This window comes from Balaenoptera borealis, assembly GCF_965194805.1.
Source record: "Balaenoptera borealis genome assembly, chromosome: 7".
NCBI lineage: Eukaryota > Metazoa > Chordata > Mammalia > Artiodactyla > Balaenopteridae > Balaenoptera > Balaenoptera borealis.
The window spans coordinates 74671167-74697849 of NC_138864.1; the positions used below are offsets into that span (position 1 = coordinate 74671167).

Here is a 26683-nt window from a genome sequence, read left to right on the forward strand (position 1 = left end):
GGCCTCCCCAAGTGGCAACGTCCATCCCAGTGCGGCTCCCAGCGGTGCTGGGTCAGGTGCAGGCGCCCACTAGGCGGTGTTCAGGGAAATGTGCTCAGCTCCGAGAACACTAACGCTTCTGGCAGAATGTCAGCGCGCTCAGGCTTTGATTTGTGTTCAATGGAGGGTAACCTACTCACCTCATCTTAGTGTATGTGCAAAAAAAAAAAAAAAAGAGAGAGAGAGGAAGAGGCAATAAAAGATACTAGTAAGATTGTCATTAAACAAAACCAGATTGGCTCCAGGTGCACAGAACATGTGGTTAATGTCAGTAAGGAGCTGGGGGAATTGTGAAGATCTTGGAGCTCACAAGATTTGTTTTGCACAACCTCTAGTCCTTTACCTGCATTTGGCATAGCAAATCAAGCAAAGGGAGGGTTTAACAGATTTCTGGAACGTACCAGCTAACTCACTCCTTCCCACATCCAAGAGCATTGTGTGTTTGGTCTCTTGTTTGCATTCTTTTTTTTTTTTTTTAATTAATTAATTTTATTTTATTTATTTTATTTTTGGCTGCATTGGGTCTTCGTTGCTGCGTGTGGGCTTTCCCTAGTTGCGGCAAGCAGGGGCTACTCTTCGTTGCAGTGGTGGGCTTCTCATTGCGGTGGCTTCTCTTGTGGAGCACAGGCTCTAGGCACGTGAGCTTCAGTAGTTGTGGCACACAGGCTCAGTAGTTGTAGCTCACAGGCTTTAGCGCACAGGCTCAGTAGTTGTGGCGCACGGGCTTAGGTGCTCCACGGCATGTGGGATCTTCCTGGACCAGGGCTCAAACCCATGTCCCCTGCATTGGCAGGCGGATTCTTAACCACTCTGCCACCAGGGAAGCCCTTGTTTGCATTCTTTAAGAATGGGTGTGTCTAAGAGTTTTTAAGACAATGTTTCTTTGATGGAGTATATGGTGTTATTTGGTACCCACCAAGATGTACAGAGATTGTGCTATACTTTATTCCATATCATGTTACAAGAAAACAACAGTGACAGCTGACAAACCATTACGTCTTTCATAATACAGACAAATTACAATTGGTAACAAATATGCAACATGTATTATTCCATTCTCCTTACTATGTGTCATTTTGAAGTATAATAATTTTCTGAATGATGCTAGCTCATTTCTTAGGTACCAACCCCCTGTTAGAAAGTACACATCTCAGTGTATCATACAAAAAAAAGCTAAAAGAAAAATTTTAAAAATCCACTCCCAACTAGAAAGAATGTAGATTTTGTATGTGCCTCTAAAATATGCTGCTGTAGGAAGGGAATGAGAATAGGAGATTGCTTATTTTACTTGAATTTTGTTTGGTTTGGTTTTTGGTGTATGAGAAAATTGCAAGGCAGTAACTTATACGGTTTCCTCTGCCTACAAGCTGGTAAGGGAGATGGAAGTTATATGCAATTATGCAGCATATTCCTATGTATGGGGCAGGCAATAATCTACCCCAGTATGTACAGCCTAAACTTCCTCTTATATAACAAAGATTACAAAACCAGTAATATTCACAGATGATTATCTTGTATAGACACATTACCTAGGGTATTGATTACACTGGCTATCATGTACACACTGAGGAAAGGATACCAAGAGACCGTGCTTTCTCCACAAGCCTGGAGGCTCCTCTGGAAACTCTTCTCGTCACCCTTGGGAGGTAGAAATAGCCTCTCATCCTTGTGTCAGGGGACGGACAGCCACACCCGCCTTATGCCCCCGGTTTTTTTCTGAGCACTGCAAACATTTTTTTTCATGTCCTATGTATCTTGTATTTTTAAGTCAACCAAACTCTTCCTTTAAGAAAATGGACATGAAGTCCCAAGTTGCCTTTCAAAATACTGTGTTGCAGTGACGTCACACGGATACAGCTACCATGCTAACATGTTCTAACTATTCCAGCTGTTTGAATCCAAGCTACTCCTTCATATAAAAATAATCTCACAAAACATTCCAGTGCTTTCTCAATAGAATAGTAAATCTGCTCATGAACACAGTCTGTAGTGATTTTCATGGCTGTCCTCAGCGAGAGGAGGGAAAAAACAAGGAGAAGGTGTTTGCAAATGGGAGAGGAAAGAGAGAGACAAAGTAAACTTTGATGTCCTACACCAATGGCAAGCATGGGGAACCGAAAACCTCCTAAATGAGACCCTTCTGAGACATATGTCTCTGTAATAAAACAGATTTATACCCCCCCACCCCACTGAGAAGTATTACGTTTCATTTCCCAAGAGAAGCTGCCAATGACAGGGGCATATATATCTCTGAATAACTCTAACATTTCTAATTGAAATCTTTAAACATTAAATATTCTCAAAATTTCAAGTTAGAAAGCTTATTACATAGCAAGACTGAATCATCATCAGCCCTTGGTTTAAACTTCATTAAGTACAAAAGTTATGCCTCTCCCCCAAATGAATAATTCAAAATAAATCACAGGAAAGGCCGTTTTTTGATTGCACGTAAAGTTTTCTCTCCACATTTACTTTAAGAAGTCCTAATGTAAATACACGTTAAATCAAAATACCTCTAAGGACTGCCAAAGAGTTGGAATGTATGAAAGAAGAATGGGAAGTATTTCTAGGTAGCAAACAGTAAGCATTCTGGCCTTGGATAACTTTTCCTCTCTTTAAAATCAATCAGTAAATAATTCCTCGCTTAGCACTTAGAAGCTTACAATGAATACTACTCTGGACAAGATGGATTGTGACCTGACATCTATACTCACACCCCACTCCAGGGCAAGTACTGTTTTAATGTTTAGAAATCCTGGGTCCAATTTCCTAGGTATACTGGGTGACTATAGAAAAGCTTTTCCTTCACCTGACTCTCAGGGAAAGTTTTTGTCAAACTGGCTCATAATTCCTACTCTTGATCCTAAAAAGTGCGACACGTTTCAAGTTCTCAGTCTCTCCTCCTGTCTACTAGGAAATGTAAAACAATGTACATGAAGGTATTTCCATAAGAACCGGTGTCCTCAGGAGCTAGGTTTCATGCTCGAGATGAAGTTTCCTAGCTGCCCCAGTGTTATTTGGGGTCTGCAGTGAGGCTGCCCCACCGGGAACAGACCTGCGCCAGGCAGCTCTCCCTCTGGATCAAAGCACGCGTGTGCCCAATCCACCTTCCCCTCCATGTCACATACTCGCCTTCATCCTCCAAGGTCTCTCAGCTTCTTAAACAAGGGAAGCCAGGCCTTTCCTTTTTCCCTTTTCCATCTTTAAAGCAAGACTCCTGCCTTGCTTCTAAAACCTGCATCCGAACAGTTATTCCTGGAGACTGCTTAAAGTTAGGGTACCCAATGATGCCTTCCAATTAGCCTGGAATGTTTAGAAAAATGTAGTTCAAAGGTGTTTTGGTGTAAATGAGCAAATTTCAAACTCTGGATAGCTTTGTAATTTGCTTTTTAAATGTTGACTAGTAAAGACAGCATTCAGGGCTCATCTAGCAGATAGAATTCTTTTGCACCCGTGCTTTAAACATTCTGTTCCTCACTCTTTTCACCATTTAGAAAATACTCACAAAGCGTAACAAAGTGGATGGAAAAAATAAGATGTTGACAAGACCCAGAAAGCATGTAAAAAGCTACCTCAATTTCTAGAGGTTCAAAAGGAAGCGATTTATCCCTGTCTTTGTTCTTAATGCTTCATATTTGTTTCTTCACTTCCAACCTGCTCGGAGAACAGTCATGCTATGTGGCTTGAAAATGCTAAGCAGATTCCGATATCCTATATAAGTGTGCAGTTATTTCCAAGAAAAAAAACAAACAAACACATTTGCCTATGTCCTCAAAAGGTAAGAGACAAGTGGGGTCCCATGGCCAGGGACCAAGGTGTCAAGTCAGTCAGAGAACATGGGGGTTTTTTTAGCTATAGTTTTCCTTCCTGGTGGTTGCAAAATGTGCACTGCTCTCAAAGAAAACACACATTGTTTTATGCCACTATGTGGCTTTCAAGTACAGACATTACTGAAGAAGTGTGAACACCGAGTGTGTTGTCTTAATGTATTTAAGACATGGCTGGTGAAAGCATAAAAACCTTTACAGAGACGCCGCGGTGCAGAGGGAAATCAAAAAAAATCAAACACAAAAGACTGAAAAGAATACATGCCATGTATCAGTAAGCAAAACTTAATCTTCACATAGTTCTTGGAACTCACAAGGTATCCAAATGCGTGCAAGGTTTTAAATAAATTGCAGAGAAAACAGGTCTTGCCAGCTTCAATTTTCTTGTAAGTGAAATCCACCACAGGGAGTGAAAGGAAACTGATCCATGATTCCCTTCGTATTATTGGCCACTTCATTAATGTTTTTTTTTCCTTCCCAGAATGATGACAACTTAATCCTGGAAGGAGGAAAAGAGAAAATTGTTATATGTTAAAAACAAAACAACCAAAAAAATCTTACATCATTCATTTTTCCTAAATTACATGAGACATCAGAATCGGTCAGGCCAAAGTGAGCCTATCCATTCTTTCCACAGCGGCCTCGAGCACACATACTGGAAGCAGAGCGGTCTCCTTAACCAAAACAGTCCTTATAATACGATAAACAAATGCTCTGATTGCGTTTTCTTCTGTTAAAATAATTTAACTCCATGAATTTAAATGGTCTAACCTCCTCTTGGATTATTTAGAGAAAAAGAAATTCAGCAAATTTCCTTCCCCAAATCATTAGCACTAATACTGGTCTTAATTAAGTGCCTGTAGCATCATACAGACCATTAAAAGGATGTATCGTGTTCATTTTTATGAACATGAAATAGAAGAACAGATCACATACATGTTTTTAAAAAAACAGCTGTATATAATTCCACAGTGCTGATTATCAGACCTAGTTTCAGCAGAACGAAAATTGGCCCGCGTGACCTGAACTGCCAACCTCTTCCCAACATCCTGCATACAACTGTGCATTTCCAATGATGCCTGCTTAAACTCGGTAACTACTTCCATGTGAACGGTTCAAGAAGAAAGACGGAATGTTCACTCTGCTTCTCTCTCCGTTTCTTTTTTGTCCCTTAAGCATTTTCATTGAGTTTCTAGGATGGGAAAAGACTGTCTTGCCAGGAAGGGTGAAAAGAAACACTGCCAGGGTCAAGTCGCACAGCCCAGAGATTCGATCCGTCAGCTCCACTGAATCCCAGAACCAACTCATTATCTCAGTTTAGAAGCTTGAGGTCACTGAGGCCTGGTCAGGCCTGCTTGTCCCCTTCCACACTGCCACACAGGCATCTTCCCTGGCAGACAGGGAACAGTGGCCTTTCGTCGAGACTTTGCAGTGCAGTTGCCCTACTGCTGCCCTTGCAGGCTAGGGAACCAAGCACATCACCCCTGAATGGCACTACCTTGACCAAGGGAGCAACAAGTTCCAATCTTACAGTTAAGAACCATTAAAACAGCATCCTCTCCACCCTCTACTCATTTCCCCCACTTACTATGATGATTTTTGGAAGGTTAACCTTCCACCCTTTTTTAAAAAATTGAGGTGAAATTCATATACCACAAAATTAACCATTTTAAAGCATATAATTAACTGGCATTTAGTGCGTTCACAATGTTGTGCAACCATCACTTTTATCTAATTCCAAAACATTTCTATCATCCCCAAAGGAGACCTTATATCCTTTATTTACATATCTTATATCCTTCATTCTCATTCTTCTCTTGCTCCAGGCTCCTTGGCAACAGTGAATCTGCTTTCTGTCTCTGTGTATTTACCTATTCTGGATATTTCATATAAATGGAGTCATACAATATGCTGTGTCTGGCTTCTTTCACTTAACATAATGTTCCTAAAGTTCACCCATGTTGTAGCTTGCACCAGTACTTCATTCTTTTTTCTCGCTGAATAATATTCCATTGTATGAATATACCACATTTTGTTTATCCATTCATGAGTTGATGTATATTTGGGTTATTTTCACCTTTTGGCTATTGTGAATAGTGCTGCTATGAACATTAATATACAAATATTTGTCTGAGTACCTGTTTTCAATTCTTTTGGGTAACACTTGGTAGTGGAATTGCTGGGTCATATGGTGATTCTGTTTAACTTTCTGAGGAACTGGCAAACCATTTTCCACAGTGGCTGCACCATTTTATAATCCCCCCAGCAATATACAAATATTCTAATTTCTCTACATCCTTGCAAACGTTTGTTATTTTCTGGTTTTTTGTTTTTGTTTTTTCTTGATTGTAGATAGCCTAGTGGGTATGAACTGGTATCTCACTGTGGTTTTGATTCACATTCCCCTAATAATTAGTGATGTTTGAGCTTGTTAGCCATTTGTATATTTTATTTGAAGAAATATCTATCCAAGTCCTTTGCCCATTTTTAAATTGGATTGTTTGTCTGTTGTTGAGTTGTAGGAGTTTTTAAAAAATATATATTTTGGATATTAATCCCTTGATTTGCAAATATTTACTCCCATTCTGTGGGCTGCCTTTTCACCGTATTGATAGTGTCCTTTGATGCACAAACATTTTAATTTTGATGACGTCCAATTTATCCATGTTTTTCTTTTGTTGCTTGTGGTTTTTGTGTCATATCTAAAAATCCTTTGCCAAATCTAAAGTTATGAAGATTTTCCCCTATTGTTTTCTTCTAAGAGATGCCAGCTCCTCCAGGAAGCCTGCCCACCCTGGCCAAACAGGAGTCAGGGTTTGTCCTGACATCTGCTTGCCTAGACATGGAGTTCCTACAGCCACACCCGAATGAAGTAGTAGTCATTGCCTGGCTCTCCTCCACTCCACCACTTTAATCAGCAGGATGCAGACCTGGCACCCAAGCTGACCTTCTGAACTACAGACTTCACGTAGTCCCTGTGGTCTGAGGGCATTTGCTGTGAGGGAGCATGTAGGGTGGCAGGTGGCATCATTATATTCTCGATTAAGCTTCGTTTTGTTGACCATTGTGTCCCTAGAGCATAGCCCAGACCTAGCTCAGGTAGTCAGTAGACAGTTGTGGAATGAACAGGAAGGGGAAAGGTAGAATCTGAGAACTTGGGAGTGGAATATGTTCTCAGATGTTATTCCCTCCTGGCATGGTGACCAAGGGCAAATGCTGTACCTGTGCTCTTGCTGAAATAGCACAGTGCTGGGAACAGAGGTGGCCAGCCACAGATACACTACAGGCTGAGAAAGGTGGGTAGGATTAACGCCTTCCTGTAGGTCAAACATTTTTTTTTTAACTCGACATTCTATTTGAAAAAAATGATTTGATTTTCAGTATATCTGATTTTATGTAACCATATGTGCGCACCATTGTCCATAGCATGTTACTTTCCTATTGGGTTGATTTAAGACTTTCTTTTAGTCATTCCTGGTGTTTGTTCTTGCCTTTGCTCTGATTCTTTGGGTGTAACCTCCAGGAGAATCATATGTACCTAACCCAGGGCATAAGCAGAGTTGGATAATAAAGGATAATACAAAATAATAGTAATTGGATAATAAGTGGTGAACAGAGTGATTATGAGATGTCTATTACTTAGGTTTAGGCTCAGACATTTAATGAAAGGAGCCAATAATACGAAAAGAAGGGAGGTGCCAATGAGAGCTAGACCCTTTGCCATCTCTGTGAGCAGTTGAGCCCAAACTGTGCCCACTACCCTGCCTAATATTGTTCACCGGCAGCATGGGATGTCATTTCTTCCTCCTTGGGTGGCATCAGCATCTGTTTCAGTTTTCAAGGACTGCATAGGAGGTAGGTGAGTTTACTGCTAGAAAAATTCTTTAAAATCTAAATGTAATCATGCATTTGACAGGTGGGGATATAGGTGGAAGGAGAGGGCACACAACATTCATAGGGAAGCAAAGTATAATAGCAAAATCCTTCCTTCCATTTAATTGATTATTAAAATGCACCACACACACAATACAAATGAAACTGAATATAAATTATAATCTATGTGCACATCAACCCCTAGGTATATAAACCATAAGATTAACGGATGCCATTTATATCTTGCTTTCTGTTTTTACAATGTTCTTTCTCTAGAAATGAATGTTTTAAAGAAGAAATAGGATTTTATTGATAAAATCCTTATTCAGAAATATCTACATAGAGCTTCTCAGCTATAAATATTAATTAATTGGATTGCTGGTACCCATAATGCAACTTTGTTCTGACCCATGTGCCCTATGAACTAGATATTTTTTGGATTCAATTTTCTTAAAACCAACTGTCAGCATCATGTGATGGAGGAGATGAAAAATGAAAATGAGCAGCCCCGCTGTGCAGGTGGGTGACCTGTGGGAGAGAGTCTGCCTGGTAGGATTTTTACACGAACCATCAGACACAGACCAATTGATTAGATCATCTCATACCCGCCACCAACTAGGCTCAAGAGACTAATTAGAGAGAGTACTGCCTGCGCAGGCACCCCATTGACACCTAATTTGCTCAGCCAAAGCCTTTGGGGAAAATGTATTATCTCTGCAGCTGCACTTCATGCATTTCTGATTTGAGGCATAAGCAAGGAGTGCTTCATCATTCTTTTGAGCAAACTGAATGTAGAAGCCCTTAAGTGCTAAATGCAAGCAAACAGACCCAAATTAAAAACGGGCCAGGCTCTTTCTAATTCCCTCTGTGCTCCCTGTTAAATCTCTATGTGTACACACACACACACACACACACACACACACACCCTTACACATACACACACACGCAGTTTACATGCCAGTGGGACAACACAGCCCAGTACCCCAGCTCAGGGTGCTTCCATGTGATCAGATGGTCTCTCTTTTGCTGGCCTACTTACCCACTCTCAGGTTTTGTGTTTGTTTTACTTTTTATTTTTTTAACCCTGCTGCACTGCCCCTCCACAAAATATTCTTTTTTCTACAGGAAGACTCTGGCCGCCCCCTTTTTTTTCTCTCTCTAAGCCTCACTGGAGAGAAGTGATTATTTTGCTTCCAAATTAAAACAACTGTAGGTTTTCTTTCATTGCCTTAATTGTGAACAGTATATTCACCAGGATGTATGTGAAGCTACACATAGGGTAGTGTTGGATAATCTGCTCATTTCTGTTTGGGGGACTTCTGTGTAAAGATGCCTAACAGAAAGGGAAGCAATTTGATGGAAATAAAGCTACCTCCCAGTAGCAAAGACAGTATAGAATTATAAAATAGTTAACCTCTCTTCAAGAAAAACAATGTATATTATTTGACCACCTTTAGCTTTTATCTGTTTCTAAACTAGAATAAAATTAACTCCACATTTCCTTCTTTTCAAATGTAGAATCCAAAAGACCGGTATATAAGGAGGAATTTAAAGACAGGTGTATAATTAATCACATGCTTTAAAAAAAGGAAATAAAAATGAAAAATCCAGACAATATGGGAAAACTAGAGTATCTCTGTGCCAAATCTAGTGGCTAGGGGGAATGAATTTCCTTAATGCTGGAAAAGAAAAAAAAAAAACAGGACCTGCTATGGTGTGTTCTAGAGTGGACTTAATGATTTTATGCCTTTCCACTCACATATTGGATGAATTATTTTTACCCATGTGTTCTGATAAATTACAATTCTGCTTTGTAATTTTCATATTTCTCTTATTCTTAAGCATTCGGTGAAGATTTGGGGGGATCATTTTAGCTGTCTACTTTTGAAATCAGCATTCATAGTTGTCCTAAATTGGGCATTCAGGTACTCAGAGGATTCCATTCCAGTGGCCACTGGAGTGATTGTCTTTCTGAAGGTGTATAGAGAGTGGTTGCAGGGGAGATGTTTGAAAATAGTTAAAAAATCAGGGCCTTAACTAACACACCTAACCGTTTACAGAATTTATTCTGATTTGGTGAAAGACAAAGTCCAGAAAGCTTCTTTTTCCCAAGTATCATATTAATAAGACTTCACATAAAAAATATCTAGGAAAAAAAAAACTACCAGGCTGTGTGAGTTTGAGTTTGATTTTGCTTAAAATACTAATCTTTTGTACCTAATTAATCTTCAAGCAGAATTTGCTACTGTAGAAAATTAAGTCCACAAATAAGATTGCTAAACCCCAAGCACCTAGGCAACTACAAACCTCTCTGAAGTAAAAATATCATGTATATATACAAATATATACATATATGACACATATACTCATTTGTATATATACAACATATATAATCAAATTTTATACTGTAGATTTGACATGAATGTTGGACTCAAAACGATACGTTTTAAACTTCATAATGATTTTCAAAAATCTGGGGACAGCTTTATTTCTTCATTTTTTTGTGAGTTTAATTGTTATGATTTGGCTAGAAATATAGGTTTTCTTTGAGAACATCTGAAAGCAGTGTTTTCCAGTTGTTCTGACATTGCATTGAAGCTCCTTGTGGGGTGGGGAGAAATGGGATGAAACAGAACGAAGTAGAAAATTAGTTAAACCTACTTCTGTAACTTATTTCTGATTTATGATAATCATGCTTCTCCCCACCAGAAGAGAATACGTCTTTGAGACCAGCAAGAGAATATTAATTAAAATGAATGCAGAAATAGTCGGGCTTTGTTTTAAGCTTAACAGAAGGTCCATCACTCAAATAGCCCAAATCCTTTAAATTGAAAGCTGTTTGGTAACATCCATATGGGTGCACAATGCACTAATTGCAGCGACTCTGCACATTTTAAGCTTCTTGCCAAAGTGGTGATTATAATTAAAAATTTTTAGGCAAAGCTTTAAGTCTAACATTTCAAAACGAAGCATTTCTTATACAAGGAGACCGACTTAACATATCATTTTAATAATCATCGTTATCAACGAACATTTATTGAAATCCTCGTTGAAGACCAGGCATTATATGATGTGTAATTAGCTGTGATTGAAAAGAATCCTCTATTTTAATGGTGTGACTGTTTATTAAATCAGATTTATGTAAATATAAAACACTGGTCGTATTTTAATCCACATGTAGATTAAAGGATGGCAATCCTGGGAGTATGTCCTATCTCAATAAAGGCCAAAAGTGTGCAGGGAAAGTACTGATCTAGGTCTTCTAAGAGCTACCAAGACATATCTTAATCTTTTAAAAAATCATATGTATATATATATATATTCAATCGCACATATAATCATTTATATATCATACCTAATATATAAAAATCATACATATAATCATATACACACATAAGCATACATACATATAATCTAAGGTTTGAAATAGCTAATAGAAAGAATTTTAATGACAAAGTTAAGAATAGGAAAGCCTTCACCAAAGTGGCTTATTCTTTTCAAGGATTTCATATGTGAAGCTTTATTTGCTCAGCATACCTTTATAATTGACTGGTTCCCAAGTGGGTATAAGTTAATTAAATAGAATTCTGCCCTTTCACCTTCCTTATATATTACAGTCCTACTAAACTATATTTAAATAAACCAAAGTCATGTAACTCAGCAGTGTGTGCATTTTTTACAACTTAAAACACACACACACAAATCTCATAAAACCACTTCTAAGTATTTAGCAGTCAGAGAGACACGAGGGTTCATGTCTGACTTTAATTAAAAGATCTGAGAGCAGATGTGACTTCATTTTGGGTGGATTTTTTTCTTTCAAATTAAAAGTTGTCTAGTTATTACTGTCCAAAGTGTTGAAGCACAAGAAAATTTCATGCTAAGGGTTTTGAATTCAATATATATGATCATCTACAACTTTAATCTGTCTCATGAACCATGAGACAGAAATTTGCAAAGCTAAGATTCAGCAGAAATTTGCAAAGCTAAGATAACTTTCTGTAGTGAAAACTAGATCACATATGATTGGTAAACAGAGAACAGTGTCAGCATAAACCAGAAGTCATGTTGGTTCACGTGAGAAAATTCGTGTTAATGTTAGTTTTGAGCCACTAAGTCACAGCAGCCATGTGCATGAGACATAAACACAGTCGTGTGCAAGCTGAAGGGGTCTGCAGTACTGTACATGCTGCCCACTTACCTCACATATTTCATCTTGGCTTAGTTCGGCCACATGATGCTCTGTCTTGGAATTGTTTATTGTACAGTTCTCCTAGATCTCTGCACATTTTGCTGTTTCAGCCAAAATTCGGTAGCCTCAACCCTTCCACCAAACTTCTTTCACCTGTAAACTGTGCTAGTATTTTTAGTAGTGTTTTTACTGCTCTTGTGGGTGCCATGTGCTATAGACTGAATGTTTGTGTCCCCCCTCAAATTCATATGTTGAAACCTAAACCTAATGTGATGGTATTCTGAGGTGGAACCTTTGGGAGAAGATTAGTTCATAAGGGTGGAGCCCACGTGAATGGGATTAGTGCCCTTATATAAGAGACCCCAGAGAGCTCTCTTGCTCCTTCCTTCATGTTGAGGACATAGCAAGAAGAGGAAGAGGGTCCTCACCAGACACTAGATCTGCTGGTGCCTTGATCTTGGACTTCCAACCCTCAAGAACTGTGAGAAATAAATTTCTATTGTTTATAAGTCACCCCATCTATGGTATTCTGTTAGAGCAGCTCAAACATACTAAAATACTATGTTGAATACAATTTCAGTGGTCTGCCCCTTACTCTATTTCTTCCCATAAACTGTACAGTTTTTACTGTGGTAGTTTGCTAAACACACGTAGGAACACATATGTCATATTATAGCAGAAACATCGATTCTTATGGGGCACAATTTGACACTGTCACAAAGTGACACATTGTGGACACTACCATAGCACATCATTTCCACCAGGAAATGTCTGCTGACAGCGAGGAAGGTCCAATAAGGTCATGCTGAGGGATTCAGACACTGGACACCCAGCTAAGCTCCCCACCAACTCTTTCTCGTGTAGCAGCTTCACAATATGAACAGTGCCAATGAACAACAAATCACTTGAGGGCTGATCCATGGAGGTTAAGACTCTATCTACATGTAAAGTTATCTGATATGTACTCCCCACAAAATCCTAATAGGCTATTTTAAAGTATTTTGATACTGGTTATCCCATCATAGCAAGTTGCTGTATTTCTCTCATACCCAAGATGAGTAGGAAAATATGGGATAGTTATGGAACACGTGTAGCATTATGAGAAATAAATAGCAACCTTTTGTGCACATGTAGCATTTTCTCCTATCCAAAGTACATTTTCATTTACCCTCTCATTTAAAGAATGTGCCTGGGGGACTTCCCTGGAGGTCCAGTGGTTAAGAATCTGCTCTTCCACTGCAGAGGATGCGGGTTCGATCCCTGGTCAGGGAACTAAGATCCCGCATGCTGAGAGGTGTGGCCAAAAAAAATAAAATAAAATAAAAAAATAAAGAATGTGCCTGAAAGATAGGACCATAACCTTAAGAGGAGAACAGATTTTATAAACTGGGCTTTTAAAGAAGTTCTGATCCTTTCAGTCACTGGTTCAATGTCTCCTGGCATAGCAGCCGTGCGAGGTATATTCCAAGTGTAAGTACCCATAGCATTCACTACAGGAACCACACCTTTACAGGAACTGGGGTGGCCAACTGTCCCAGTTTGACTGAGGGGGTTTCCAGGGTGTGGGACTTTCCATTTTAAAACTTGGGTAAACCAGAAGGAGTTGGTCACCCTTACAGGAACAACAGGGTTGATACGCTGTTATTTCCAAGTTGATTATAAAAACAGAGCTAGCCAGCTTGGCACTTTACTACATGAACTAAAATATGCTGACGTTCCAATCTCAAATTGTGAGTCACAAAAGTCAGACAAAGGCTCACATCAAGAACGGCAAAAGAGGGCTTCCCTGGTGGTGCAGTGGTTAAGAATCTGCCTGCCAGTGCAGGGAACACGGGTTCGAGCCCTGGGCTGGGAAGATCCCACATGCCGCGGAGCAACTAAGCCCATGCGCAACAGCTACTGAGCCTGCGCTCTACAGCCTGCGAGCCACAACTACTGAGCCCATGTGCCACAACTACTGAAGCCCGCGCACCTAGAGCCCGTGCTCCGCAACAAGAGAAGCCACCACAATGAGAAGCCCGCACACCACAACGAAGAGTAGCCCCCGCTCACCCCAACTAGAGAAAGCCTGCGCGCAGCAACGAAGACCCAATGCAGCCAAAAATAAATAAATAAATTAATTAAAAAAATAAATAAAATGACAAAAGATTTGTTGAAAAGATGTTGAGATCTGAGCCTATAGCATTCTCTCCTCCCTCAAAGAATTTGTCACTTATCTTCCCAAATCTGTGTCTTAGGCTTTCCTCTGTTAAGTGTTTTATTGACGCCATGGTGGATCACATTCTGTTCTAATGAGGTTGCTGGATTCAAGACCATCAACTTGCTCCTCACCGCAGTTCTCAGTTGCACTTCCAATAAATCCATCTGTTTAAATTCACACATGCCTGTGCACCGTGGCATGGGGGGGATGGCTAAGGCCACCACTCTCAAATGACAAGAGGTGCAAATATCCCCCGAATCTCTGTGGCAAATGACACCCCACTCAATGAGCTGTGGCAGAGCCACACTATCAGCTGGCTTGCCTATTTCAATTCAGGAAACACTGAACATCTCTTTTTTAAGGAAAGCACAGCGTTTAGGGGGTAAGAGGAGACTATTCCAAGGACTGTTAAAGCAAGGTCCCAGTGGTGTTCTGAAGCTGGCTTGAACTGGCTTGTGAGAGCCCGATGCTAAAATTTTCAGGAATTTTGCCAGCTGTTATTAAACACAGCCACCCTTGAAATTGGCAATGGAAGGAGGTGTATTTACACCATGGGATACAGACAATTGACCAATCAGGGCTTTCCTGCTCTTTCTGGAGAGATGGCTGCTAAATATTTATCAGCACACCACTGCCGTCCTCAGGAGCCTCAAGAGTTTGGAAGGGGACAACAGGACAACAGCAACCTCTAAGTCAAAATGGAGAATGGAAGTGTTATCCTAGAGGTACCAATGCAGTGAGGAAGAACTGGGCTTTGAAAGATAAATAAAAGTTTAATGTGTAGAAAGGAGGAAGGAGGGCATTCTCGAATAGCCTAGGGCTCTGGAAAGCAGTGAGTGGCCAATGGGGCAGGCACATATTTGGATGTCAGGAAACAAAGTGCAGGGGAAGCTGACAGGGTAGGGGAGGCTGGTGGAGTGGAGGGCCTTACGTGCCCTGCTTAGGGTTTGGGGCTTTATTCTGTATGTAGTGAGGAGGTCTTAGAGGCTTTTAAGCAGGGGAGTCGCCAGGGCAATCCCCAACCAAGGGCAGTTGTGTGCTTTCCACACAGATGAAGTCTCAGCTGCCTCTGTGAAATCTGTGGGTAAATAGTTGTTTTTTTCAGGATGACATCAAATCAGATAATGCAGCAGGTTCTTCAAATGTCTTGTGACTGCTCACAAAGCACCAGATTTTGTAGCACTTAATGTGGAAAGGTCTTATTCTGCCTGTGAGAAATATCTAGAGTGTCCTGGACTCAGGATGACACAGAAACTAAGCTTCTTCCCCAGGACTGCAATTTTCAAAACGTAGCCCGTGGGGAGAATTTGGACATTTTCATGCACCAGAAAGATGCCTTAGGTCCTTGAAAAATTGTCTGTTCACTTGAGTCTCTATATTTGCCTACACATTTAAAAGGAAAAGGAAAAAAATATGCACTAACTCTTAGTTTTACTACTCTGCTGACCTTTATAAGTCAAACATTGATTTACTGTTTTTGATTAGCACACAACCTCAGACAGGCTTTCAAATTGTGGCGTTTAGAATTCTAAAATACTGTCAAATCTTTTAAAGAGCAACTGCAATAAATTCGAAAACGTCATCACGGCACTCTTGTCTTGATTCACTGCGGCTGCACGTTGGGGACCTGGAGTTTCAGCTCCTTAAAAATGTGAAGCCTGTAATGTCCGATGAATAAGACATTCACATCAACACAATTGGTTTCCTCCTGGCATAAAACAATGAAAGTGCCAACAGCTCAGTGGTTTGGTGGCAGAGCAAAGAACAGCGGTTGCAAGCCTGGGGTCCATCTCTCACCTCCACTGGCAACAGAGCTGGAGAACACAGTGACAGGAGCCAGCACACACCAGGCTCATGGGATTAAGGGATGCTTCACGCTTTTTTAACGTCCGCTTGTGGCTGACTGAAACAAAAGCATGGAGCTAAGTGAATCGAGCTCTTATTGTGAGAGACAATGCAATACCCTGTCGCCTTGCCCCAAATCAGAATCCCACCCACAATGTGGTGAGTCGGGAACTGACATCTTCTCTTCCACACCTGTGAGCGGGAGCACATCCCAGAAAGATCTGATTTCCTCTTCACACAGATGCTGAAGAACAAAGTTATGTCTTGTCTGGGTTATGCTGTTTGTTTTCCAGTCTGTTGGCATTAAAGTTGCACCCTAAGCACCTATCACGTCTCATGATGCTCTGTTAAGTCCTTTTCAAAAGATCTGACTTTGAACACTGGGGTCATTAGAAAGAAAGAAAAAAAAAAAACCCCAAAAACAGATCTAGTGACTTAGTTGCTTCATTGTCATGGGGGGAAAAAATCACCACAGTTTTACTTGAAAAATAATAATTAACTATAATGTGTACTGTATGAAGTATACAAGTGTGAAAACAAAACAAAACAGTTCATCAGCTCCAATAAGCTGTTTTGGTTTTGCTCCTTTTGCAACTCTTAGATTCAGTGGCTCGAATGAGCTGTCTGTCACCCACAATGCGCCGGGCCTGCGATGCTAAAATGGAAAAACTCTTTTGTTTTTTAATTAGTAACCTCCCAAGTTTTAGTGCCAGAGTTTATATGGTTCTCATGATCAATTATTAAGCACGTTGGTCCAAGCAGGATGTAAAACTACTCATGCCTGGATTAACATGGTAAAGTTAAATCTCATCTCGTTTAGTACTCTCTTATTAAGAAAAATTCTAACAGGTTGATTTTTTAGAGACTGACCTATGCCTGGTAAAATGTAAAGAAGAACATAGCAACTCTTTCTTTCACTCGCTGGGGTGTAGTGTGTTAAGCCTGTCTACATACTAGAGATGGGTGATTCAGATAAGATGTATCTGAAGCAGATAGGTAGAGGAAAATTACTAAGATTAATGGTGTGCAGTCAAGCAAAGAAATAGGCTAGAAAATAATTGAAGGCAAGAAGAGCTTTGTGTTAGAACAAACTCCAAATAAAACTATGTAAACTCTACCAAATCTGGGGATAATATGCAATCATGGTCACTGTTCGGAGGGCTGTCTTGCTAAGCACACAGATATGTCACAGTAATTCCTCTTGACCATAAATTCTCTGCACTTGAAATTTGAACTTTTGTAGATTTACTTCTGTGTACTAAAGAATTACCTCTAAATTGAATCAATAAATATCAAAGTTATAAAATCAACTTCCATTCATTTCTTTCGATCCTTATTCTGTCTTCTGTGTCATATACAGTTGTATGCACTCTAAATGTTATGATCATATATTTTTCCAACATTTTATTAAACTTTTCAAATATACAGAAAAACAAAAGAATTATACAGTGAACATCCATATACCTGCTACAAAGATCCTACAATTAACATTTTGATGTGTTTGCTTTGTAACATAGCTATTCATCTGCCTATGCTTCTATTCATCCATTAATCAATCCTATTATTTTGATGCTTTTCAAAGTAAGTTGCAGATATCAGTATACTTCACCCCTAAATATGCATATCGTTAATTAGAGTCCAATATGTATTTATGGTGTTCAGGTAAATTTTACTTACAGTAAAATGTACACATTTTGCGTACATTATTTAATGTTTTTAATGGTATTGCATAGGAACTGTTGCATTGCTATGTAATGGAGAGATCAGTTTTAAGTCAGAATCTGAGAATATGATTTTTCTTACTAAAAAAATTTCTTTAATGTCCTCCCTCTTTTTCTACTCTCACCAACTCCTCAGTGGACAAAACACTGATAAATACAACTGCCAACAAGAGAACAGACACAGAGCACTCAGATTATGATCATTCTTAAACTGAGTCACTGCCAAATTTGAGAACCAGATGAACACCAAGGAATCCTCTCCAGAAAACTCCATCTACACATATAACTACAGGCAGCTTTTTTCATACAATTTCAGTTGGCTCACAGATCTTCTGAATTCCATTCATAGACCCCTGGACTGCAGATCAAGAACATCAGGATTGGAAAGTCAGAATGCTGAAGCATTAAGCAGCATTTCCATCATCTAGCCACAATTCTAGAGCATACTGAAGCGGAAATAACCTTCCCTGAAAGTTAAGTCCCTGAAGGTAATTCCTTTTGAACAAGGGGCACAGACTATGGACACTCCTGTTAAGAGTGGTTAGAGGCTTATGTGATTTCCTACACCCTCCCTAGATGATAAGAATACAACCAACCAAACAAAAACAAAATAAAAATGTCACCTAGTCCATGCATCACATTTCATCAAGAGAGGTAGAACCTAGCCCATTCTATTTGATGACGGCAACAGCCAACAGGAGAAGCACAAGTGGGCATTCTTTAGATCCCTAAGTACGGATCTAACGAGATGATCTTCAGAGTCTCTTCTCACAGCTTTGCCAATGATGCTGAACCCTTATCTTCCCTATTAAGGTAAAAACAATATCAGCCAAGATTTTGCAATTGTTCTTAACATGGCCACCCATATTTTCCCCCTCAGAAAGGGTCACAGACAACTCATTTGAGCAGCTGAGGAGGATTTATTATGCCTCTGGTCCCCGCAGCAACCTTCAAGGCAGCATTTCATCTTATGGATGAGAAAGCTGAAGCTCAGAAACATGTGTTGGAAAAGTACATCCCACTCCAACCCTCTGGACAAACCTTTGTCTCTCTTGTCAATACCAGTGTTTCTTCTTAACATCAGAAAATGAACTCATGGTCTTTTATATCTGCACTTCACAGGCTGATCTGGCTTCTATGGCCTCACTTTGGTTCTGTCATTTCAGAGTTGTGGCATTCCAGGACTTGGCCTGGAGGCTTGGCATTCTGATGATTCTTGCTCACTTGCATCTCTCTGGTTAAACCTTATTTACACTTGTACCCTGTTTATCCCAGGCACATGAATAACTTGTGCCTTCCTTGCTATTGCTAGGGGACAGCTACCTCTGGCTGCACGGTGTCTCTCTGTGACCTGCCTTGGTAGCACCAAGACCCCCGAGGACTGCAAATCTTTAGGGGCCAGTTAAGAAGAGAAAAGGAAAATGTGGAGCCAGGGATGAATCACAATTCCTCAGTCTTATTCCAATCAGCACATGGTTGCCATAGCAACCACACCTAACCGTCCCTCTACCTTGCTCCTCCCACGGATCTGCTCGCTGGTTTGGGTGATCAAGGGAATCTGCACAGAATTGCTTCAGTTCTCTGATCCACATAATTTTACTTTTATACAGCTTAATTTTATAATATTTATTCCTTTGAGCATAAGATAAAGAGACTAAGGGTTTCAAAAGAAAAAATACACATTTTTTTTGACCATGGTTTTCCAGTGATTAAATGCAACAAGACCATTCCCCATTTCCTTTTTTTGAAGCTTCACATTTCCTCTTCCCTCATGCACCTTTCCCTCAGCACAGTCACACACATGAAAATACACACCCACACCGTCCAATGCCTGGCGGTGATGTTTTTGAAGGAATATTCTGACCAGAGAAATTCTAAACATATAGATATGGGATCCGAACCCTCTTGTAGATTTGTAACCCTTCTACAATTAAGCCAAAGTAGAGGAATTTTAGGAAAAACTGGACTTGGAATAATGAAATCTAAACTATTTCCATTTATGTTGACATGCCTTCCTTATACACAATAAGGGAGACTTCTTCCTTTACTTTAAAGCACCAAGAAAATAGGATGCTCTTTAAAGGTTCTGAGGGGATAGAAAGAAAACCTTGCTGTGACTGTTTCAGTGGCTTGTGAAGCCTGGTGGCCATGGTGTTGCCACCCCTGGATTGGGTAGTAATCTTCCATGATAAAGAGCCCCAGGAGCTGTGCAAAGGTCGAAACAAGAAGACAACGCCAACAGTGAGACCAGACAGCAGAGGCAATACCAGGAACTGAGCTCAGAGGTGGAGTGAAGTGGCTTTGAGGTCTTCTGTGTGAGGCAGGCATCCTACATCTAATGATATATGGAGGGGATTGAGGAAGAGTTCACCTAGGCTGCAGTTTGCAACCCTCTGCAGATCTAGAAGAGTGGGGCTCAGTCTCTAGTCACACGAGACCCAGCTTGCTTCACTTTGACGCTGTCCCTTCCCTCACTTTCTTTTCTTGTTGAATTCCTCACCCTATTTTCCTTTTCACCATGCCTGGCTCCCACACAAGGCTCCCATTTTTGTCCCCAGACTTGTTTTCCTTCCCTGGAAATCTTTCTTGAATACCTTTGGGATCAAAGAAAATAACAAGGAATGACTTTTCACCCTTCCCTCGAAAGGCTTTACATTATCTCTAATGTTTGCTAACATTAGTGGTCATTAGTGCTCTTCACTAAGTTCCAGCTCTCTGTCTTCTGGATCCTGGGTGGAATGGCAGTTAGGCATGGCCATTCCACCTGCTCGGACCAATGAGATGTACATATCCATGTGGTTGCCTTAAGGACCAGTATTCCTCTTGCCAGGTCTCTTCCCCCTGCCAAGGTGGCTGAGGAAGACTGTAGAGAGATGCAGCCTCTGTTACCCTGCATCCCTGAGCAGAGCCTCTCATGACTCATATGGACAATACAGTGTCAACAAGAAATAAACGTTTGTTATATTAAGCCACAGCAAAACTTAGTCCATCCTGAATGACACAATGCTTATCATGTCTAGTTTGGATTACAAGTCTCTACTCTTCAAAACAATCCTAGTGAGGTAGTTGGTTTGCCATTCCTTATTCCAATGAGGAAAATAAGGGGTAGAGAATACACATAATTTACTTAAGGACTCACAGCTAGTAAGTGGCAAAGTTGGAACTTGTACCAGATTTTATTACTCCAAATTCCATACTCTTTCTACTGTATTGTAATGGTAGTAACTCTTAAATGATGTGGGCAGGAGAGAAGACTCAATTCTGAAAAGCAATAGAACAGAATTTGATAAGGTAAAGAGAAAAATACCACAAGCCATACAAGAAAATACATGCTTTTATATTAAAAAATGAATACTAGCACTGGATACGTCTGTCAAGCTTTACAGTATTCTATTTTTGCTTGTATTTCTTCCTGCTAGCAATAGGAAAGTTGCCAGATACCTGGTGCAAAAATTGGAATTCTCATATGAATATCACTCTCAGGTTGGGTAACTTGAATTTCATATAATTTGAATCTGAGTAAAATTTAAGTAATGGTATTCTTTGAAATTATAAGCATGAAATGTTATGTATATCAAAAAGCATCTGGAATGATATATACCAGCTATTAATAGTAGCTACCTCTGGAAGGAGATCAAGATTTTCTGCAGGTTGGGAATTTTAAAGTTTTACTAGATATTCCTTTGTGTTATTTGAATACTTTCCAATAAGAAAGTTTTATTATTGAAATTTAATTATTGGATAAATAACTTATTATTTGTATAATTAACATACACACAATGTGATGAATAACTGCTGCATAACTGTGAGTTGGTGAGATGGTTAATATTTGGCAACTGCAATGAAAAACTAAACTTTTTCAGCACTGTTTAAAGCCTTGCTAAATATCCTTGTGTTTAAGAGAAAATTGTTCAGAAAAGGAAGGAAGAAGTAAAATATATTTCCTGCTTCACATTCTATATTGAAATTGAATTATTTTGTGATTTTTTTTTTTGGTAATATCTTTTCAATGCATTAATAATGAAAAATGAAATGATAAAGATGAAAAAGAGAGCTATGATATCTAAATAGAAAATAATCACGAATGTCAAATGTTGCTCAACCTCTTTAACTACAAACACATAAGACACATGTATGAAGAAAGAAAATCAAATAAGTACACACTTTTAGGCACTAAAATTTGGTTATTACTAAATTAAAGATGAACCCTTCAAATTTAAAATGCTTTAATTTTATCCTCTTATTTACAGAAGGGAAACAAGGTTTGAATCTCTTATTTCTAAATTGATCAACAATTATACAACATATTGATAAACTGTTGTTCCACAGTCACATCTGATTTTAAGGTATGATATAATGTTGACAATAAGGCAATGGAATTACCTTCTTCATCCAATGACTATTTTTTTTTTACAATCATCATATTTTATACTGAGCACTGAGACAAAAGATTTGGACTTGGTAATTTTTATCTAAAATTTTAACTACAGATTTTGAAAATCTTACTCTAAACATAACAGCAGCATGTTTCTTATGATTATTTGTCTATCATCTGTTTATCTTATATATATCTAAGCTACCTATTTATCTATCTGCACACATACTACACCTTGGTCTTGAGCATCTAGCTCTTAGCTGGTGAACTCAGAATCCGAGGGAAGAAACTGACAACTGATTACAACTCTATCCCCAGATAGATATTCCACTACCATTGAGGGCTCTGTTTCGTCTGGATAGTGGTTCCAATTGCTTAGTGTGGGAGGGGATAAACACTAGATTCTCTCTACTACTTCTTTCCTCTCGATTCCACTGAGGGTTGATCAACACTTGCATTTTGTCTCACTGTTTGTTCATCAGTAATAAAGGGTATGAGTTAAAATACATGAGGAATGTTTAAGCGATATTCCTAAAAATATTTATTTAACTACTTGAAATCAAATTTCTTTTTTAAAAAAATTACAATGAATCACAAAATAAGTCTCAGCACTCAGGGATTACTCAATAGATGCTGGTTCCCTTACTCTTCCTGATCTGAAAATTATTACCATCCTCAACAAATGAAAGTAATACTTCATAGTAGAAAGGAAGAAAATTACCAGATTAATGGGGAAGAGAACATTACCGTGTTCAGAAATATGTTTGGAAGAAGTTACTGACCATCTTTCCTAAGAGATTTCCACGTACTCCCTGTGATACTTGCCCTCACTAAAGTATGGATGTAAACCTAATGCTGAAGTGGTTGTTTATTGATTCTCATGTGTTTTGACTGCAATATGAAAAAGAGAGGCATGTCTTAATTGTGGCAAAGGGCTTACCAGAGTACTTAACTATATATTTTTAAACAAAATAGAATATCTTATTACAAGGGCAAAGAGTAATTATTATGTTTAAATGAATTAGAGAAAGTTTTAAAGAGATGCGATGATATAGATATAATTATGTACTGTTTTAAATAATTTAACTGTTCTCTATCACTGCTTTATTTAATTCTGATCATATTCTCATGCTTTATTGAACTAATATTTTACTTTTAACTTGTTTTTGGAGGTTCTTTCCTCCTACAGATTTATTGTAGCTCTGTTATTTTCAGGAGTGTTACCAAGTATAAAATCTCATGTGCATATTTTTCCCTTAAAGGGTATAACTAACTAACTAACTCTCAAAGAGAATGTTTTAATTATCACAGACTCTATGGAGTCAACAATTGTCCAGAGCTTTTTTTTTTTAACAAAAGCTTGTTCTTAAATGTACAATAGGTTCCAAGACAACACTTCATTCTAGCTATAGGTGGCAACAGATGTTATGGCAGGGAATCCAGATGTTTAATCCAGATGTTTAAACAGGAATGGAATTAAGGATCACCATTGCCTCCGGCACAAGGAATGGCTTACTTTTTGCCAGATTTCTTAATTCCACCTGTGGCCCGGAGGCCTTTCCCCGCGGCCTTCGCTTTTAGCTCCTCGAGTTTCTTTTGCTCCTCCTTCTGTTTCTGCTTGAATGCCTTATGTTCCTCGTCCTTCTCCTTGGCTTGCTTCTTGGGCTGCTTCAGGGGCTTCTTCTTGCCACCTTCGCGGCCCGACATGGCGCCTGGCGCCCCTTCCCCAGACCCTGCCACCGGAAGCGGTGTCCAGAGCTCTTGATATCTAAATTCACGCTCTTTCCCTGTCTCAGAATTTAAAGAAAAAACAAACCCCAAACCACCTTTTGGATTCATGTGATTGCTGAAAGAAAGACTATAGTCAAATGTAGCTCTTTGGCGAAGAACATTAACCCAAATAAATATTTTTCCCCCCAAAGAAGGATTCGCTCAAAAGCACCTTTTCAGACTTTACCATAAACTTGGAAGACAAAGCTATTGTAATTTGTACATATACAATGAATGGACGATTAGCAGCCATCCAGCCTACCTCAGACCCTTCTATTCCAGAGTAGAGGCAGCTCCTTCTTACAGAGAGATCCTATGAGAATGTGGAGAAATTGGAATCCTCATATACTGCTCGTGGGGATGTAAAATGATGCAGACACCTTCATGTTTATAGCAGCATTTTTATAATAGCCAAAAAGTGGAAACAACCCAAATGTCTGTCAACTGAAGAACGGATAAATAAAATGTGCTATACCCATAGAATGGATAGTACTTTGGGAAAAAAAGAGAAGAAAGAAAAAATATAATACTGATGCATGAATGAACCTTGAAAACATTATGCTAAGTGAAAGAACCAGTCACAAAAGGCCACATACTATATGATTCCATTTATGTGAAATGTCCAGAATTTCAAATCCATAGAGACGGAGAGGAGATTAGTGGTCATCTGGGCCTGTGGGGATGTAGGGAAATGGGCATAGGGAATGACTGCTAATAGGTACGTGGTTTCTTTTTAGGATGATGAAAACGTTCTGGAATTAGACTGTGGTGATAGTTGCACAGCTCTGTGAATATACTACAAACTACAGAACTGCACACTTTAAATGGGTGAATTATATGGTGTGTGAAATATATCTCAATAAAGTTGTAAAAATAAAAGAATTCTATGTTCTCTCCAGGTATAAAGTTTAAAACCATAATTTTGGACATAATGTGCTCACTTTATAATGAAGATGAAGATGATGATGACAATGATGCATTGGTGGTTGTACAGAAGTAAGATATTAGAGGCATATGTATTAATTAATGCAAAGTGCTTCTTTTTAGTGAGCGTATGTTCTCTTTATATCAGGTACTTATATTGTTTTTGAATTTGTATACTGAACATGTTATTTCTGCAATCAGAAAGAAAGTTAAGTATGAGTTGTTTTTTTTTTAAGTTTTTAAAGTATGAGTTCTGGAGAAGGAGATCAGTAAGGGTTATCACTGGGGAAGGTGGTTGGGATTGAGCTGGGCTTTAAGGGGTGGGTAGAATTGGATAGAGAAAAGCTACGGGAAGGGCAACAGCCTTTAAAATAGTTCTTTCATTTCTAGCATCCCTGCTTACTTTCTCTGGGCTCTGAGGGTGGAGATAGATCTGTCTCATTTACCACTGAGTCCCAGGGGTCTAGAATGATGTCTGAACCATAGGAGGTGCTTGATAGGCATGAATTGAATCCATGAACAAACATTTGTTGCCAGAATCCTTTTCCTAAAATAGAGATGACAACTGGGGCTACCACATGCATCATGTGTGTTTTTATGCAAATTAGAAAAAGGGGTCCCCTTCTCCTAGGTTGATGCAGCTCCTCTCTAGGACTTGTGTCTGGGAGAGTCAGTCATGAGTTCACCCATAACCTGCCCCAATCCTGCTGCCTGGCCAACCTCCCGTGTGATGGCCCCACCCCCAACTGCAAACAGGATAAGTTCATGCTTCTGGGGCTGGCAATCAAAGGCCTTCTCAACTTGACCCCAACATTCCTGTCCCATCATAACCATTTCCAAAACCTATTCTGTACTTAGGTCATAGTAATCCTATGCTTCCATGTGTTGGCTCCCAATACTGCCTTCATCCCACCATTCAGTAATTTTAAGCCAAACACCTACCATTTAATAAAGATGAGCCCTCCGCATTCTAACATTTCTCTCAGTGACTGTCCAGGACCCACCGTCTCATCCTCGTATGCTCAGAATGGTCTGACTTTCCTTCTTTCTGACTCTTGACTCCTTCCTCATTTGAAATTCTATTCTTATGCATGGGATTTAGATCTGGATTTTAGTATGAGGTAGGCACACCAGCTTTTGACTCTCAGGTTTCCCTTCCTTTGGTCTTGACTTGGCTCCCTTTGGACAACCTCCCTGGTCCCTCTAGACAAAATCGTCAGCCTGATTCCTCAGGTGGAATCAGCACTTTCCTCTTTGAACTTAACCAGTGCACTATACAACCCCTTAAGGAACCTTGATCGTATCATATTATGCTGTTTCCTTACATATTTCCACCTTTAGACTTTTGGAGCTTCTCACGGAAAGAACCATATCATATTCTTAGGCACTTAGCGCTGTGCCTGGCATATATATAGCAGGTATACAGCACATCAGTATGGAGAAAATGAATAAATGAAACATGGAGACAGCATCCGATCTGAGTAGAGAAGTGGGACTTTGGGGGTAGATTCTAGTAGGATGGAGTCAGATTGTGAAAAGCCTTGAAATCTAAACAGAAGAGGCTAGACTTGTGGTGGAAAGAAATAGAGTCCCTTCAGATCTCTGAGAAGGGAAATGACGTGATGAAAACAACATTTCGGACGACTTATTATATGTCACCATTCTGGGTGGAGGGGAACAAGGGGGAGCTTGTAGTCACAGCAAGCACTCTATAGATGTTTTCTGTGTGATTGGCTGAGCCCAGAGGATCTCTTACAGGGACACAGGTGTGAGGTGAGAGAATGGAGAAAAGCACAGACATTCAAGATACGGTTCAAGGCAAAGATGGGCAGGCCCTGGAGGCCGATAGGAGATGCAGACAAAAGGAGAGCTAGAGCCCCAGCGGGCAGTGGGACCAAGGATGAGAAGAGAAAAGCT

At 39.5% G+C, this 26683-nt stretch overlaps 1 protein-coding gene and 1 pseudogene across 5 annotated transcripts in view; both read right to left on the bottom strand.

Annotated features, from left to right (window-relative positions):
- Nucleotides 1-962: 962 nt before the first annotated feature.
- CDK14 (cyclin dependent kinase 14) overlaps nucleotides 963-26683 on the bottom strand; it is a 567382-nt gene continuing 541661 nt past the window's right edge. For all 4 annotated transcript variants that reach the window (XM_082398489.1, XM_082398490.1, XM_082398492.1 and 1 more), the window contains one exon: nucleotides 963-4365. The gene's annotated coding sequence lies outside the window, so the exon portion shown is untranslated. The remainder of the gene's footprint in view (nucleotides 4366-26683) is intronic.
- On the bottom strand, nucleotides 23398-23837 carry LOC309631765 (translation machinery-associated protein 7 pseudogene; annotated as a pseudogene). Its single transcript has one exon. The product of its transcript is annotated as a translation machinery-associated protein 7 pseudogene (transcript).